This window comes from Grus americana, chromosome 11, assembly GCF_028858705.1.
Source record: "Grus americana isolate bGruAme1 chromosome 11, bGruAme1.mat, whole genome shotgun sequence".
NCBI lineage: Eukaryota > Metazoa > Chordata > Aves > Gruiformes > Gruidae > Grus > Grus americana.
The window spans coordinates 2,472,964-2,485,756 of NC_072862.1; the positions used below are offsets into that span (position 1 = coordinate 2,472,964).

At 40.3% G+C, this 12,793-nt stretch overlaps 1 long non-coding RNA gene across 3 annotated transcripts in view; it reads left to right on the forward strand.

The window, feature by feature from the left end:
- Positions 1-12,793, forward strand: part of LOC129211531 (uncharacterized) — a 235,950-nt gene that overhangs the window by 86,719 nt on the left and 136,438 nt on the right. For all 3 annotated transcript variants that reach the window (XR_008578856.1, XR_008578858.1, XR_008578857.1), the window contains one exon: positions 1,034-1,089. This is a non-coding gene — a long non-coding RNA (uncharacterized LOC129211531). The remainder of the gene's footprint in view (positions 1-1,033; positions 1,090-12,793) is intronic.

The following is a 12,793-nucleotide window of genomic DNA, read 5'->3' on the forward strand; positions in this document are numbered from 1 at the left end:
ATCTTCTTTTTAACTTGATAGTAAAGTGAATTTGGATTAACCACTAATTCTGAAGTGACTGAAATAGTCTCTTCCCGGTGACAGCACTTTTATTCTTCTTGGAGTAAAACATTTACTCCGAGGAATAAGATGCCGTGACAGCACAAGAAGGAAGGTGCGAGAATCTGAGCACTAAGATTGCAGTAAAGCTGTCTTCGTGGCTGGGTTTTATTGTTGTAGCTATTACGGCATTTTACTGTGGTACGTTATCTGACTTGCATTAATTATATATGTATATGCGGCTGTCTATACGTTAGTACAGTATGTGTACTGTGTAAATGTATTTGTGTTCCGCTATTTGCAAACATGGAAGAGTTTTTAGATCTAGCAGGCAATAAAATGTATAGCCCAGAGAGAAGTATGCACGATGCAATGCAAATATTGGGGCCTGCAAATTTATAATAAGGATCTATGGGGTAGACAAAGATTGATGAATGAATTAACCATCTCACGCTTTTGCATGCAAAATGAACAGAACGTCCTCAGAGACTCTTTCAAAGGTGGCAAAAGCATGGTGTTTTACGGAGGAAAGTTAATGTTTTCATGCTGCTGGATTTATCGTCGAGTGGTTTGCATTGTTTAGAGGGGTAACAGCCATGCTGTGTTGTATATAAACACACAACAGCAGAATTAATTATCGTGTTACACCTTAAAGTTCATGAAAAAAGGCCAAATTCAAAATTCCCTTGGATTAGTACTTGCTTGTTGAGTCAGGCCCTACGTTTTTCCCCGGTTATTTCAAAGGCTTCAGTCAGTAGAAAAGTAATCAACATTTTAGAGTAGCGCATCGGTAAGGGCAAAGTAGTCATAAATAGTTGTTGGAACAGAAATGGTATTGACACTAGACTGTCGAATACTTCTAAAATTCAAATGCACCTTTTCTGACAATATAAAAAGACCACTGCTTTACAGACAAGTTACTCATTGACCCAAAATCTTAGTGGAGATAGAATTCGTATTTTAAATTTAAATTATTGCTATTTTTCCCTTTTAGAGCTGCAAGAGAGCAAGGTGCAGAGCAGCTAGACGTGTTCAGTTACCTTCCACAGGGTAAGTCTGTCTGTCCTCAAAGAAGTGAAATGGTTTGCCTTGTCTTGACGCTCCAAGACCCAGCGTGTCCTGGGGTTCATTGCTGAGAGCGCGTATAAGATCATGGATTGTGTAGTGTGTCTTACTAGGCTGTGCCTTTCTGTCTTCCCTGGCTTGTAGTTACATATTCTCTCTGAAACTAATTTCCCATAAAGCGGGAAAGCTTTTATTCAGCTGCATTATCCTCTTGAACTGTCTCTCGAACCCGGATACAACCATGGTCTGTGCATTTTCAGTTGTTTCTTACTTTTTTCTGTGAGTCTCAAGGCCTGTTTGAGAGATCTGTGGTGTGGGATGGTATCATGCCAGAAATGAAATGCTGGGTTCAAAATGAAAGGCAGTCATTCCAAAACATTTTTATTTTTAGATCCTCCTTTTCTTAGACTTGGATGCTGTTTCCCTCTGCCCTCCTTCAGCATGATTGCTTGCCAAGCCGTGTGAGGCAACTTAAAACTGACATCCAACCACAGCTTGAAATGTGCCTTGAAATCTGTTTTAATTAGATATGAGCCATAATAATTTAATTACAGATCCACCCACTAAATTGTCTGTTTTGAATTGTAGCAGCCACATTGTGTACAGAAACAAAAATGTTTGGAGTAGATACCTCACTGATTTCTATCAAGGGCATTCAAGCTCGGAATAAAGTACCAGAGTACTGTGATTGTTTAACCTCTAGCTTGCTAATTACCCACATTACTTGTAAAATCTGCCAGATTTATCTAGATGTAAGTCAGCTCTGGCTTAACTGGTTGCTCCTGGGGGATGAGGTGCTTGGTGCATCTCGCGCTGAGGAAGCACCAGAGTGCAGGATCCTGCCCGTACCGCTGATACGGAGTGTATGGCCAGCAATAGATGAGTGGAGCTTGAGGAATGTCTCATTGCTTGGTGGAAAGACCTTTTAAATCATTATTTCCCATAGACTGGAATTAAATATGTATCCCACATTTAAGATGGAATTCCATCCTTCAGTGTAGATACAGAGAGGCTGTTGTCCGAGAGGTGTCACTGCTGGGGAACGGTGTCTAGGTTCCTATTCAGTCACCTGGGAACGAATATGAGTTATCGCTGTTTAAATTTGCGATTGACAGAAAGACTGATAGAGTAATTATTACATCCTCGTCCATATTTAATATGTAGAGTAGGCTAAATCATTTGGTGACCCGGGATCATTCAGTGACGTGTGCTGTAATACAGCGGGAGGGAGAGCGAGGAGTGAAGGCTGTGAGAGACACCACTTGCAACCCTCAGAGTGATTGAATCAGTCAGTCAGTCCGTCTGTCTGTCCATCACAGATACAAACAGTGGTCGATAGAGTTAGTGTCAGAGCAGTGGAACTGCCCTGGGGGAAAATACCTGCAAATATGCCAAAGCTTCTGCATGAACGTACCTAAAATATGCAGTACAGGTCAAAGAGGAAATATTCATTCTGAGTTACCTAAAATACGTCTTCAAGTACGTTCTTGAAGGGCTTTGTATGTTTTAATTAGAATGTCTGAAGAAATACTGCTGTAGAAAATATTGTGGTTGATAGCATAGACTTTCTTTAGTTATTGTGGCTCCTACCCATCTTCTCGTCAGCATTACGGTGTAATGTTTCCTTTCACTTTGCTAACATGCAGATTAAAGGTGATCTTTAGATTTGGAATGTTTTGTATCTTTGTATTCACAGATGAATAATTTTCATTTTGGTGATTTCTACTGACGTCTAAATCCTTGAGATGTTTGATGGATATTTTTTCCAAAATTGTTTGACATTTATTCTGATGAAATCCTGTTAACAGCATTTCTTAGTGGTTAGCAGTTCAAGATGGAAAGCTGTAAAATCTAAATTAATTCTGCTCTTGTCATCAATGGTATGAATTCACATTTAAATCAGTGAAGTGACATTATGAAACCTGAGGGACAGGAGCGTACCTACATGGGGGCAGGTACTAGAAGGCAGCTGGCGTGCGGTGTCGTCAGCCAGAGTGTGAATGAAAACTTCGTGGTATGTTCAGAAAACTTAAAAGCAAAACATTGTTGAAATGAAACCTCTCTGTAGAAGAGGGGCTGCGGGACGTGGAGAGCGAGCCCGTGGGTGGGCAATCAGGGAGGCTCACGTTGCCGCAGGCCGGGTGGCCCTTTGCTCCGTGCTAACAGCTGATACCCGTTCCGGAGCATTGCTCTCCTCTGGAAGGTTTCTCAGCACCGGAGATAAAGGGCTCTATTCTTCCGTCTTTGGCTCTGCCGGAGACAGCTGCGAGGGAAGATGTTTTCCATTGTTTCAAATGGTAGTTATCAAGAAATAATTTGGCATTTTTAACATTATTTTTATGAACAATTCTTCTGAGCAAAAGCTCGTTGCAAGTCAGCAGGCACCATTTAGAAGTGATTGAAGGCCTAATGTTTTAAGAATTAATTTGGCCATCACCTGTTGCAGGATTGGACCGAACTGCTCATATCGGTTGCTGCTGGAGGAGAAGGCTGAGGGATAATACTTATCAGGTGCTTCTCTGTTTCCTTGGCTACAAGTTAATTTAAATGCCATCTATTTTATTGGCATTAATGAAAATCTTCTGGGATACACATCTTTGCATGATATGCAGTGATTTCATTTGAATCATAGGCTGTGTTAAACCACTAGCTGTAGGGCTGTGGTATTTTGGGTTGCAATCTAATCATTTCTCCAAAAGGGTGAAAATGGTTTAGGAAGAGAGAAATATTAATTATGTGTATTTCTCTCTGCTAAATATTCTCAAATGGCATATTTTATTGTTTGAATCTTTCCCTTCCATGACACATTATGGCAGCAAGAAATTTTTTCCCCAAAAACTCAAGTACGTGTTTCTTAGCAAACACCTATAATTAGGTCAGAATTTTATAAAAGGGTTTCTATTTGCATAGAATAGCATTAATTTTGCATTCTTCTATCAAATGAAGCACAGAGAAGGAACAAATAATTTATTCATGCAAAACCAACCCACATGAATCATTTATTTACCTCTTCTGGTAATTTCACAAGCTCACTTTTAATGCATCAAGCTGCAAATTAATCAAAATTTTCTAGGAATTGATTTTGTCCAGAAAAAAGTAATAATGACATAAATAGCTTCCCCTGTATGGAAAATCATCATGTAAACTTGGGCAAAAAGTCCATACACGTTTGTTTTTTGGTTTTGTTTGTTTTTTAATTAAGTAACTATCTGAAAGAGCAGCTATAAGAGATACAGTTTTCACTGCCTTTAACCTTCAGAAAATATTATTAACAAAGAAGGCTTGTGTTCAACTTTATGAAGTTAATCCATGAACTCAGAGCAACTCCCTTGAGTTCGTTAGAGTTTTCATCAGTGTAAATGAAACTGAACCTGATGTAAGGGCTTTAATCTGCAACTGCACGTAGAAGTAAATGAGGAATGTACTGGCTTTCTCGAACTGTGCTCCATTTCCAGCATCAAAACTTAATGGAACAAATTCTGCTGCTGCTGAGCCCAGTGACAAATGACCCCTTGAGTTCTACAAGTGCAGTGTTTGGCACCATTTAAAATATACTCTTATGGGTCAGTGTGGTTCTGAATTAGATGCTGTTTACTGAAGCACCTCTGGAGTTCAGGGCTGCTTTTTGTATTTTGTCACGGATACTGATGTTTTGGCTGGAGCTGAAAGAGGCCGTGGCGGAGGAGGAATAAGTGCTGCTTGACACTAAACTGTACGATAACCTCCGTACTCCCTGGCTACGCCAATACTAATGTTTAGATAAGTACCAAGTTTTGACCAGTGTTTTCCAGAATTTTACATAGTGTCTGATTTTGTGTTGGTCTGTGAAATGTTTAAAAAATGCAGCATTAAACAAGAAAGTGGTATAGAGCTGACATACTGTCTTAAGGAAACGTATGGTCATTGATTCCAGCGTATGCTTAAAGAGAAAAGTATTCTTTGGAAATATCTTCAGTATAGTGGAAGTTCTTTAAAATCAGCTAAAACCCAACTTTGTTACCACTGCTACTTCCACAGTCATTAAGAGTGTCAGAAAAGCAAGTAATGATTAGGGTTCCAGGCTATAAAGGATTACTAATGACTGCTGTACTGGCCATCTTCTCATTCACTTGTTCTTTCCTACGGGGTTAGATGGGCAGTTCGATTAAGTTGATACGCCAGTCAACATTACTTTTCCTAATTCAATGAAGATTGTTTTGCCTGTCAGTAATTAGTTTGCTTTGTACTTGTGTGTTAACTAAGGTTTCGTCACAACGTTGCCCTTAGGTGAGAACAGGAAATCAGGTGCAGAGGTTCTGGGCTGCCAGCCTGGCCTCTTTTCTGAAAGAATCCCTACCTGAAAGTCTGCGTTTGAAATAGGTGCCATGACGAGGAGAAGTTAATCGTGAATAGGGCACTGTGAAATTCAGGAGAATTATCTCTGCTACTTGTTTTGTAAAGTATCTACTATGAATTAAAGAATGTAAGAAGCAATTGATGAGCTGGCCTTAAAACTCAGCGCGTTTGGGTTCAGTCCTAAGCTTTGCCAGACTTCCTGCATGCAGTTCATGTGGCCTGAGTATCGGATCGCCAGCTGTGAGGGCAGGTTGGGAACTTCTCAGCCTACTCTCCTCTCTCTTAAGCATAAAAAGAGCTGCTCTTCTTGTGAGGAGGAATTCATCTTGGTGAGAGCCTCCATGTCCACCAGTAACAAATTCCTGACCTGACCGGGCATGGGACTGAGCAGCCTCTGCAGCTGACCCTGCTTGGAGCAGGAGGGTTGGGCTAGGTGATCTCCAGAGGTCATCCTCCCTCCCCGTCTCAGTGACTCAACGATGCTGTCAAATAATGAAGTGGAAGTGCTCAGTGAAACGGCAGAGAAATGCCAGGCTATGTTGTAATTGAGAATTACTCAAGGCTATCATTTTATCCTGTGCTAAAAGCTTCACAATTGCAGGAAGATTATCTTAACAAAGATGAAAAGTCGTTATTGTGCTGCCATTTTTTGCCACTATAGTCAAGGGCCTGTCAGGATCTCCATTACGACAAACATGCTTATAAAGACTAATCTAACCTTACATGACAGATGCTTGGAACTAAAATCTAGTAGAGCAGTACAAAGCTGTTTTGTTTCGTATTCCAATTAACTTTTTTCTTTTATTCGAGTGAATGGATAAGCTCTTGAGCCTTTCATTGATATTTTTATATGAACTTAGTTCAGGCCACTTAAACCAAATGCAACCCAGAATGATAGAAATTACAGAAGTTAATGTTTGATGGATGCTTCATAGCTCTGTTAGAAATAGATTCTCTTAAAACAGCATGTATTTATGTCACAAGAGTCACTGCCATCATTGCAATTACCGTACTCTCTTGTCAGTGCGCTCGCAGACAAGCGGCATGCTAAATATGCACGGTGATGAAATACCTTCTTGCTCGCAAAGGAGGACATTCCTGGTACAGTGTATCTACAGTGTGGTTCAGAGTTTCCTTCTCCAGTCTGTCAGTTTAAGTGTCTCAATATTTAGGAAGTGTTAAAAGAAACCCCAACCGTTCAAAATTTATCTTGAAGATGATAGCTTTAGATCAAAAAAGCATTCCACCTGACTTTGTGTGTTTATTAAGGGTTCAGTGCGGCCGACCAACTCGCCATTGGCTTTATCCCTTGCCCTTCGTGAAGGTGCCGTACCCGATGGACAGGAGGAGAACCTACGCTGGACAGAGGTGGGGATGGTGCATCTGCGGGAGGGGAGAGGCTGGGGAGCAGCAGGTGCTCAGCACTCAAACCAGGAGAGCCCAACCTACCTTTCATAGCTGTTACATGGTTTTAAAAATTGGCCACATGCTCTTTCGTCTCCTTTGTGGTGTTATTTTTTTAAGAACAATTTAGATTTCAGCCCCTGTTGAATTTCTTCTTTCCAAAATGTGCACAAAATTAAAAAATCTCTTGATGGATTGACACTTGCTAGTCGTAACATTTAAAGATTTTGCACTAATACAAAGATCGTGGTGTTTATTAAAGATAATACTGTACAATCCTTTTTTTTTTTTTTTAAATGCAAACTTATTTTCCTCACTACTGTCAGTTGGCACCAGAGGCTTGTGCTGTGAACTGGAGTTTTGGTTCCAGAGGACGATGAAGGTTTGTGGATCTGGCAGCGTTGCTTCCAGTGTGGTGCACTCCAGTGTTTTAGGGTTCAGTACAAAGTATTTTTGTTCAGGGCTTTGACTATTTTATATATTCTACAGTTTATCAAGCTTCTCTCATCTCTTTTTAGAGTTAGGACTGAGAACAGTTTCAGTATCATTTTCAACACTTCCCACTGCTGTTGGGTTTGAGGTGCTAAGGAACGAGCCTGTGAGTGTTAGAGCATCTCCTGGCCAGCTGGGACCTGCAAAATGCACAGAAGAGAAACGGATGGAAAGTTGGTTGGATCGCACCTCCATCAGCCTGGAGGGGAGTGCTCCAGGGTGTTTTGGGGAGAGAGCAGGGCTGTTTTTTCTGGTGTGGTGGAACGCCTCCATGGAGACAGGACCGCAGGGTCGCAGACTGAAGGTTAGAGATACGGATTCCTACCTTGGCTTGATATCTTACCTTGCCGTGGGGCCTGTGGCGAATTACTTCACTGCTTTCTGGTGCGGTTCCACAAGTGAAAAATTGCAATTGTATCCTTCTGGTGGGATGTGGAGAAACCTGCAGTGTTTTCAGGGCTTTCTGCATTCTGAAATGAGGTGAACGGGTTGGCACGAGTTCTAGTGAACGTAGATGTTTTCTCAAAAAAAACCTGGGGCGTTTTGGGAACAGCTTCTCCTTCCTTGTGTTGGAGCAGTATGGTCATGGCCAGCAGGTTCAGCAGAGACCGGGGCATGGTGTGCTTGGTGCTGCCAGACCTGCTGGGGACAGTGTCCTCTCTGAAGGGCTTTGCTTCCATGGGCAATGTCCTCTCTGAAGGGCTTTGCTTCTGGCAGGTAGAGGATGATTGGAGAAAAACGGAAGTTTCTTTAACATTCTCCACTAGGTTAATAGCAAAATCTTTTCCTTGCTCTGGTGTCCTGACTATTAGACCCTTGTATGTGGCTAATGCAAACAGTCTGATATTCTTTATGATGGTTAATTTGATTGGTAACAAAAGCACTTGAAAGTTTATTGGATCTTCACAAGGCCTAGTTTCAAGGGTAATTAAACATCTCATTATATCTGGTAATGTTAATTGCATTTTTAATTTTATTTGTGCATTGACATTAGCTCTGGCTAAAAATAGTCTTTATAAATGGGACTGAAAGGGGGAACTGGAGATAGATACGCAGAAGCTTGTGAATTATAGGTAAAGGAAGAGTGTGGAGATACCTGTCTCAGAAACAAAGCTGCCTATAGTGATGGGCCTTTCTGTTAAGTTCAAAGTGCTGATGGTTCAGAAAAAAAAAAAAAGTGCATTTTAAAATACAGTCAAACTGATCCAAGCCACATTCTGGTTATTTGGATTTAAATTGGCTGCTTCTTTGGGTAGAGTAGCTCAAAACCAGTAAATCATATTTAAATCCACCAAAGGTGGTATCTGTGGTGTTAAAGGCATTAAAGTTTTTGATTTTACAAGTATGACTGAAGTCTTGCAGAACTTACAGGTGAGACAATGATTTCTGTTCCCATCTATATACTTCTGTAGAAAGAAAAAAAAAAAAGCTGAATTACTGATGCTCGGTAAACTTGAATTTGAAAGGAAAAAAATTTTAAATGTATTTAAAAGCCACAAGGACGACATGAAACAGAAGAAAATGCAAGCTTGAAAATAATATATTTGCTTTCTGAATAATTAAAAAGTCAGTGTGAAGTACATGATAATGCACGTCAGCCCTCAGCTTGTTGGCTATGCTAATTTATTCAGTGTATTATAGTTGGCAATTAATGTTGTTCCCCTAACAATATGCCCGTTAAATATTCTTGCATTTTATTAGTCATTTTTGTTAGTTTTCCTCGAGGACAGCCATTACAGTGCAGTTTTCACAAGTACACAGGTAATCCGCATGAGGTTCATACGTGGACGGTAGCGGTTTGCTCCCTGGGCTGGCTGGTGGGAACAGCTTCTGAGAGGCGAGCGCTGATCCTTCACGGGGAAGTTGCGTATGGCCCGCTACGTCACCCAGCGTGTTCGCTGGCAAGCTCTCAGCTCCGTGGCTGAGCAGGCGCTTGTGGTTATCCCGGCCATGAATTTTACACCGCTGCTGGATGGATGCCTTGGATTCATGGTCTTGTGTGGCTTTTTGCCAGTGAGTCGTGGTGAGTCCAGCCTTGCTTCTGGAGAAGTTATGCCATCTTTTAACGTATCCAGACATGAGATGTTTTCAGATGGCACGGATACTTCTTCTGCCACACGTTTTGTAGATCAGCATTAAGCTCTGCCGAAATGTAGGGGCAAATTAAGCCTCTGATAGGTGGGAAAATTTTTGCTCCAGAGTCACCAACTATGAATTGGAAAATGAGAGCTGAAGCAGCTTTTTTAATAAGGCAGGCTGCTGGAGTAACAGCAAGGTGGTTTTAATGATAGCTACTCTGCCTTGACTTGCAAAATGATTCATCAATTGCCAGAAATATTCCTGAAGATGTTACCCTTACATTAAGAACGTGGCTCAAAGTTGTATCGGCATTCATGCTCTCAAGCTCTCTCGAAAGAAAATAGCACAATTTCTGACTCCTGTCGTCATCAGTGACCTTTGATCGTTGCAGTCGCAGTGCAAGGGGTACGTGTGGTTTCGCTTTGGAGTAGTTCAACCTTTTGCATATATCAGGCACTCAGTTTAATAGCTTTATCTCAGCACCATCTTGAAAGTATAATGAAAAATGACTTTTCTCTTGTTGCTGTTTGATAGCTTTGAAGCTTGCACTTTAGGGCTGTGTGGAATGTAATGGACTTTTCACTGGATAAACTTTAAAACAGGTTGTTCTTTCTCTGGGAAATGGAATTGTACTGCTTTGCGTTAGAGCTGAGAGGTCCGAGCAGGCAACGTCCCCCCCTTCCTCGGTGATGGAGCGAAAGGTGGTTTCATGAGGGCGTGGGAGTAATCTTAATTGACATAAATCATTTGAGGTACTGTCAATAGAATATTCCTCCTAATCTGCTTTTTCTGTTTCTTTTAGGGATTTCTATTTCTTTGTAGGGATTAATGCAAATCACACATAATTACAGATTTTGTAGGTGGAGGCTAGTCCTTTTCATACGTTAAGCAGTGTCAGATTTACTCTTCTACATAATCCTCAGGCTCCCAACCATGAAACTGTGTGACTTAGGGACCATGTTCAAAATAAGTTTCAAAGTTCTTGCTCGATGAGTTTGTGAACCAGAGCATAGTTCAGTTGTAACTGTGAGCGTGGTTCTCAATGGTAAGTCTCACGAATCTTCTTAAATAACCTAATACTTAATATGTCTTAAAGAAAACCAGGAAAGTGATCAGCAATTAAAGAAGCTGAAATACATAAAATAAGCTTTGTCCATAGAAGTCAATTAAAATGTCACTAGGAGAAAGAAAAATGCCACATTGGAAGATTTATTATCTCAGCAAACCTAGTATTAGAAACATGAGCAATTGATCTGCTATCAAACATGTCCAAAATGACAGTTTAAATGATTGAAACACAGATGAGTTAAATAGGTTTAAGCCTAGTAATTAACTGTAACTTCTTCATACAAAATCTAAATAACGGAGCCCGTCAAGGACGTGACAGCATCGCTGGTAGAACCAGGCAGCTCTCGCAGGTTTTGTGGGGTCATGACAGATTTCTGGGGAGCCTGTGCTAAAAATGGGGCATCTTAGATGTTCAGTAATTCACAATCTTGTACACAGGATAAATTACACCCTCTAACCCATCCCTAACCCTCATTTTTATAGCTGTAACATTGAAGCTAATGTGGCTTTTAAAAAGAGTAATTAAAATACTTTTCCTCCGATTCTGACAACTGCAATAATATTAAATAGCAATTAAAAATCTTTGTATGTGTGCAGAGGAACATCATGAAGACATTTAAAGAACAAAAACCATCAGCAAGAAGAGGATATGTTGTACTTTGTATCGACAACTTGTTCAGTTAAGGAAGGAGATCTGTTGGCTTTGTGCCAAGGCATACAGCATCATTTATTGCCGTAATTCAACCCAAAACCTGAAAAGCTAATTGTGTATCTTGGGCCTTGTGATTCATGGTAACGCTGCTGCTTTTCAACATCTTCTTTTCCTAATGGGAAACATGCTATCTGGTAACGAGATCCTCTCGCAGCTTGTGCCTTACACCAACGCACAAAGGGGTAAGCCCATCGTATGCATTCCTGAAGAAATATTCCCTGTACCTTTTATGGAAATTTGGAATACATGTAAGTAAATAAATATGTATGTATGTCTGATAGCGTAGTGTTTAAGGCTTTGATCTTGCAGCTAATTTATGGGGAAACAGTGGAGTGATGTGTAACTAAAGGCCTGATTGTTTTAATTGCCCTGCAGCGGTGATGCCTCGAGCTGGAGCCGGATAAATTCCGTCTCCCTCCAGTGTGTAGGAACTGTAGCAGTCACTGCACACTGCTTTCTTGCCGTTAGTGCAGCAAATTCTGCTTTTATTTCCAGGTTGCAAACACATACTTAAGTATGTTACTTTCTAAGGGTCTTAAGTTCCATCCAAATGCGTGAACTGTACCTTACACCTGCGTGTATTACCTAACTGTTCAAACTTTGATCATCAGATTTATTGCACGATACCTAAAAAACTGATGTGCAACTGCTTTATATTACTAACTAGAGAAAAAATAGTCGTGTTCAGGGAGGATTTTTGAGGAAATGGAGAAATTGTGCTGCTTTGGTACAAATTTGTTGAGACACAATTTGATGCACATTAGTGTGAGAATAAAATTTAAGAAAATTGAAGTGCTCTGTAAAAAAAGTTAAGACTAATTTCTTACTTTGAATTGGAATAACGTACTTAATACTATATAAATATTTCTAACTAAATGAAAGATTTTATAGCGCATTAAAAATTTATAGCGCATCAACTGCCTTAAAAAATGCATTTCCTTTCTTTCTACTCCTGTGTGTTTTAGTCAGCCCTCTTGTTTCTGAGTAGTCATTACAAATGCCCTTAAGTTTAAGTGAATGCATTTGTGGTGGTTGCTGTGTGATGACTGTTTTACTCTGTAAATAGGCTATAAATTATGTATGGAGAATTTATGAATTAATCTATAGTATATATCTCATACTCATAAATATTGTACAGTACCTTGCAGCCTCTTTATGACTTGCTGGTGGAGATCTTTAAGTGCAAGGTTTTTCATGCTGTTCTCTTGTATCAGAAATAAGTAGTTTTGATTTTCTGCAGGCCTATTTTCGTTCATCTTTCAGTGCTGCACTTTGCGCAGAGCAAAATTGTCAGTTGTGTGTAATGGAGCAAGGGACGTGCCTTACTTCACCTTTCTGTTTTGGAAGGGAGGTAAATCATGCGTTTCATACCTGTGGAGCTATTTTTTCTTGCACCTGGGTCCTCTGAATAATACACATTTTCCTCAGGCAGCTAATTATGGGGTGAGATTAATATGGTAGCAGATTGTAACCACAAGTGAAGCTCTCCATAACTAGCTATTAAAACATGCTACGTGTCTGTTGACTGCAGCGCTAAAACCTTCTCTTTGCTGACAATGAGACTTAGATGCAGTGGTAACGTGAAGGAGTATTACGGGT